The sequence below is a fragment of the Nicotiana tomentosiformis genome, chromosome 12 (assembly GCF_000390325.3).
Source record: "Nicotiana tomentosiformis chromosome 12, ASM39032v3, whole genome shotgun sequence".
NCBI classification, from domain to species: domain Eukaryota; kingdom Viridiplantae; phylum Streptophyta; class Magnoliopsida; order Solanales; family Solanaceae; genus Nicotiana; species Nicotiana tomentosiformis.
In genome coordinates, this window is record NC_090823.1 from 14,707,926 (window position 1) to 14,713,874 (window position 5,949).

Consider the following 5,949-nt stretch of genomic DNA (forward strand, 5'->3'; position numbering starts at 1 on the left):
GACTATAAATACCAGTCCATTCTTTCAGATTTCCAATACGAATTTCTGACTTCTCCTCCTTTCTTCTGTATTGTTTTAACTATAAAGAAAGCAACAATAAGTGTGATTTGCTACCGATCTTTGTGTTCGATGAAATACTGGGGTTTGAAATATCGCTACACCAGTGTATAATTCGTTCTATCCTGGGAGGAAATAATCTACAACCTTGAGTACTAGGAGGGGATTAAATTCCTTAAGGAAACACTGTGAATTCAGTGGGCTCGGATTAAATTCTATTTTTTTTTTATATTTCTATTTATATGTTATTTTATTTCTTCAGAATTAATTTTACAAATATAGAATAATAACACTGATTACATGCTGGAAAGATTGCCAGTCCGATGCTGACTGTGTTGAAACTTGGGCTTGTACACTCTGCATCTGGAATATTTATCGTACTAAGCAGCTCTGCTATTTTACTGATCCCTCTTAATTTGTAACGAACCCTACTGAGGCGCAGTAAATATTATTGTTGTTATTATTATCGTGTCTCTTTCCGTTCCTCCTTTTTTCTAATTGTTGTTCTATGGCCGTTTGAATAATATTCCATATGTTTTTATTTATGTGATACTTTTCGTTTCTCTAAATTCAATGTTTATGAACTTTGATCAAGGTTTTAAAATAATTTTTTTAACCACATTGAACTGGAAAAAATTATTACTTATAGTATATTTCAATAGTTTCTGAATACTTAAATTTTAATTTTGAAATATTGATCAAATTAAATATTAATTAAATTGACTATCAAGAAGCAAAAAAAATATAATATTGATTGGAACCGAGAAAAGAATAAATAACTGAGTTTCCATTCAGGTTCGATGGACATTGTGATTATATTTGTACTAGTATATATGTCCGCGCTTTGCGCGGTACTAAAAAAAAATTAAAATTTAATTAAATATTCTTTGATAGTTGTCTTAGTGGTGCCATATATAAAATTCTTTAACAAAAAGAATATGAGAAAATTGTGACTTCAAGATCAGCAAAAGACCGATAATCAATTTGCATCAAGTTATTTCTTTTTGCAAAATTTGCTAGGGCTCTACAAAAAATAATCTGGAGTACACAAATCTTTCCTCCATGTCAAAACATATATATTTGGCCTAATTCCGAAATAAGATGTACTACTAAAAATTGTTTACGAAATGGATAAATGATGATAAAAACAAATGTCATTTTCTAATACAAAATTTATGGACGCGCACACCATGCGTTTTATCTCTATCTGAAATGAGCAAAGACATGAGGATCGAATTCAAGAAAATGCATCAATTCCTGTATCAAAGTAGCTTGACCGTATTGATTTGGTGCTTTTAGAATAAATGACATAGCACTACATACTGGACTGTTTATCTGCATGTTCTGCTTCCTTCCACCTGGTCCTTGCATATAAACTAAATCAAGTGAATAACAAATGCTCAAACGAAGAATACAGTGATGAAGAGGAGAAGGCGGAAAACACTTGAAAGGTGATGCACACTTTTCAGTTCTCCATTATTATACACAATAAAGAATAATAATAGCTATTCTTTTAAAAACACTGAATAAGGGAGGGAAAAAGAACCAAAAAGATAGGATGCAAATCATTAAAAAGGTAGGATATGGTGCAAATTAAAAAAGAGGACACACATTAGAGGTATAAAATGGAAAGAAGAACTCAGAGACGATTTGACCCTTTATAATAAGGAAAAAAACAAAAATTTGAGAAATTAAGAAGATAAATAGTTTTCCTGGCTATCCAAGAGAATTTCAAATCACCTCTTCGAAGACCGTGTATATATATTTCCTTCGATAAAAGTTAAATTCTTCTATTCATATAATTTTCTGCTATTTTTATGATAAAAAAGAAGAAAATTAAATAAGAAGAAATAATTAGAAAAAGAAGTTGAAAGAAATAATGGTAGCACCAATTTTGGACCCTTTTCATTAGATCTTTCTCCCAAAACGAACACCTTCTTTCTCCTTCATGACCTTCTTCTCCTTTGGTAACAACGGATGTCCTTTTACTCTCAAGTCAGAAAATAAATGTCTTCTTTCATTTCCTCCTAATTTGGTGTATATGTTTCTTTTTGCAAATAATTATTCCCATCATTTGGAAATACTGATCACTTTTCTATAAATTTAGTCTCTCAAAAAGAGTTGTATTTGGGTGGGTGTGTGATTCTTTAGAAAATAATAAGTACTAATATAGATTCCAAACAAAGCAAATTAAGCCAGCAAATATTACCTCCATTATATTGTTCCTGAACCCAAACCCGCTTCTGCATGAAACGATAATACGCGCAAGCAATAATAGCATATAATTTCATTTGTTTCCAACATGTGGTATGAAAGGGACAACATTACCTAACAGAAATTTGACCGTGTCTATCCAAAAAGTTTTCAGGGAGTTCAAGCATGAAAAAAGACATTAACAAAGTCTTGCACATGGCTTAATTAGCGTTGAAGAGAAAAAATGACAACAACAACAAAAGTCTGCAACAAAGACCCAAAAATTAAATTTTAAGGGGCACCTTTCAAAGAGAAGATAAAGGAAAAAAGCACATGGAAAGAAAATGCTGGTCTGACGGAGATCCAAAAAATACTTTTCTATGCATCTGATCACGCTTGTTTTGTTTGGGGTGTGTGTGTAAGAATAGATGTGAAGGGTGAGAAAAGGTTTTTATAATTTATAGGTATCGGTATACAGTTATGAGTCTTTGTAGAATGTAGTGCCGTTTAAAGGGTATGTGTCGTTTAAATAGCCTTTTTTCATAGGAAAAGGCAAAACGTTGTGAAAAAAGATACAAGTCATTTCTCATCAATAAGACATGCCACATCACCTGGCAATGTCCCTTAATTATATAGATATATAGATATAGATTACTGTAACTTCTATCGTTTTCCTGTGTCTCTTAGTTAGTGTCAAAAAATGATCAAATTTTAAACAAGTCAATAATTTTTTTACCGATAAATAGTGTACCAAAAATTTTAAATCAAATTATGCAACATTTAGCTAAATAATGAAAAAACTTTTAATAGTTTTACAAATCAAAATTAAAACAACAAAAAGACAACATTAAAAATTTTACTAATAAAAGTAAGCATAAAACCAAAGGAAAGAGAGAATCGGGAGGATTTGTAGTTTGTAGAGAGCTTTTGTTGAAGAAATTTTGTATAGCTTGACTTTTAAATTATAAAATTTATTTAAGAAATAACTTTTAGTTACAAAATTACTTTAAGACCAATTGTTTATTTCTACATGAATTTTAAGTTTTAAGAGTTATTTTATTAGAATTTTTTTAGATTGAACAAGAATCAAGTAGACCACACATAGTGGTTTCCGTTAAGTTTTGGCAAACAAAACAAACAGAACTGTGAACCCGTGAACAACATGCAAGGCCAGTTCTAATGTTATAAGAGGTAAGGCCTATGCTTTATGCCCCATATTTTTTCTAACCATATACATAGATTATACATTGATTATACACAATTATAGATATTTGAAAAATAACATTTAATACTTTTAATACAAAAGTAGAATTTTTAAAATAAAAAGAAAAAAGCTCTTATATATATATATATATATATATATATATATATATATCAATAATTTAACTTACTTAAAAATGGATAGATGAATAATTTTCCAACGTTCCAATTTCTTACTTCTTACTCCTTCATTAGAGAACGTGTAAAATGTTTATTCTCCCTTTCTTAATTTGTTCAAGTTAATCTTTCTTTTTTCCAATCTCTTCATATTTCAAAAACTCAACATATATTTTTTCTTTCTCTTTATTATTCTTACTCACATTCTTTCTCCAAGATTTTATTAGTTTAAGCGCTCAACAATACTTTGGAATTTTTACATAAATAGCCGACCATATTAAATGTTTACTTTTTCTAACCATATACATAGATTATACATTGATTATACACAATTATAGATATTTGAAAAATAACATTTAATACTTTTAATACAAAAGTAGAATTTTTAAAATAAAAAGAAAAAAGCTCTTTATATATATATATATATATATATATATATATATATATATATATATATATATATATATATATATATATATATAAATCAATAATTTAACTTACTTAAAAATGGATAGATGAATAATTTTCCAACGTTCCAATTTCTTACTTCTTACTCCTTCATTAGAGAACGTGTAAAATGTTTATTCTCCCTTTCTTAATTTGTTCAAGTTAATCTTTCTTTTTTCCAATCTCTTCATATTTCAAAAACTCAACATATATTTTTTCTTTCTCTTTATTATTCTTACTCACATTCTTTCTCCAAGATTTTATTAGTTTAAGCGCTCAACAATACTTTGGGATTTTTACATAAATAGCCGACCATATTAAATGTTTACTTTTTCTAACCATATACATAGATTATACACAATTATATACATATAATATATAAATTGTGTATAGATTATGCATTCACTGGCTATTTTTAGTTTAAGTGGTTGGGTGGGCTGCTATTTGGGTTAATATTACATACTTTTAAGCTTCCAATAGTTCTGTACTTCTATTTCTCTATAATATCTTATCTAAAATCAATAATATCTCAAGAAAGACTAAATGAGTTGTCTATAATATCGATTGAAAAAGAATTATTAGAAAATATTGATTATAAAAAAGATAATTAACAATTTTATATCTCAAAAAGGTATAAGATTAGATTTCAAATAACAATCTTATAACTTCCTTTAAAAATTTAGGCCTCGTATTAAATTGGCCTTAGGCCTGCCCCGCATGTGCTTGAGCCGTCCCTCACAACATGTCGCTTTGAACATCCTGAACCGCTGGACTGCATCACTCAACTGTATTAAAAGTATTCAAAATATAATATATAATTATATAAAATAGTATTTAATTTATATACACAGTATAATTATTCGGCGAAAGATGTACGCTTGACTACCTTTGCATAGGGTGGCTATGCCACTGCTCTTAGTTATGGATCTCCCTCTCTCTCTTCAAACATATAATATAGCTTCAACTAAAGTCTCTCATTATGGCTCATACTACAAAATTATGTTGCATCAGATTCTTTTGATTAGATAGGGCGAGCAAGAGTAGAAAAAGGAGGGGACAATGTGTAATAATTGACGGTCAACGCATTCTTGAAATTCAATATTTGAAATACTAATAAAATATTATTTTTTTTGGAAAAGGACTAAATATACTCCTCTACTACTGATTTTTGTTTAAATCTTATACCTTTTAGCACATTTCTAAATATACTCCTATTTTTATGAATATGATGCGGCAGCCTCTAATCAAACTACCCAACCCAGAAACTAAAAACCTAAAACTGGCCTCCCAAAAATAATGATTTTCATTCGAAGTCAATCTTTTTTTTCACAAGTGTAATTCATGCCAAAAGCCCAGCTTCAACATCCAAATATTCTTCTACAAATTAATAATGCTTACTTGAATATCTTATTCTTAAGAAATTTAATTCCCTCCTAGTATCCAAGGTTGTGGATTATTTCCTCCCAGGATAGAACGAATTACACACTTGTGTAGCAGTACCTCAAACCCCAGTGTTTCAACGAACACAAAGATATGTAACAAATCACACTTACTGTTGCTATCTTTGTAGTTAAAACAATGCAGAAGATAGGAGGAGAACTCAGAAAATTCGTATTGAAAATCTGATAGAATGGACTGGTATATATAGCGAATGTTGAGCTCAAACTGAAGAGGTACAACTCTTCAAAACTGAAGAGGTGCAACTCTTCAAATCCGAAGAGGTGCAAACTATTTTTTTCAAATCTGAAGAGGTGCAAACTATTTGTCTAAAAATGGCCATATTGTAAATATCTTTTATAAAAAGCGCAGGGCATATACTATACCGTTGGATTTAATATTAATATTTCGTTTACAAAAAACCAGATATTTAATAAT

At 29.2% G+C, this 5,949-nt stretch overlaps 1 long non-coding RNA gene across 1 annotated transcript; it reads right to left on the reverse strand.

Moving 5' to 3' along the window:
* Positions 1-996: 996 nt before the first annotated feature.
* Positions 997-2,839, reverse strand: LOC117274238 (uncharacterized). The gene is made up of 2 exons (XR_004504340.2): positions 2,553-2,839; positions 997-1,415 (listed from the first exon to the last, which is right to left on the reverse strand). It is a non-coding gene; the product is annotated as an uncharacterized lncRNA (long non-coding RNA).
* Between the last annotated feature and the right edge of the window lie 3,110 nt (positions 2,840-5,949).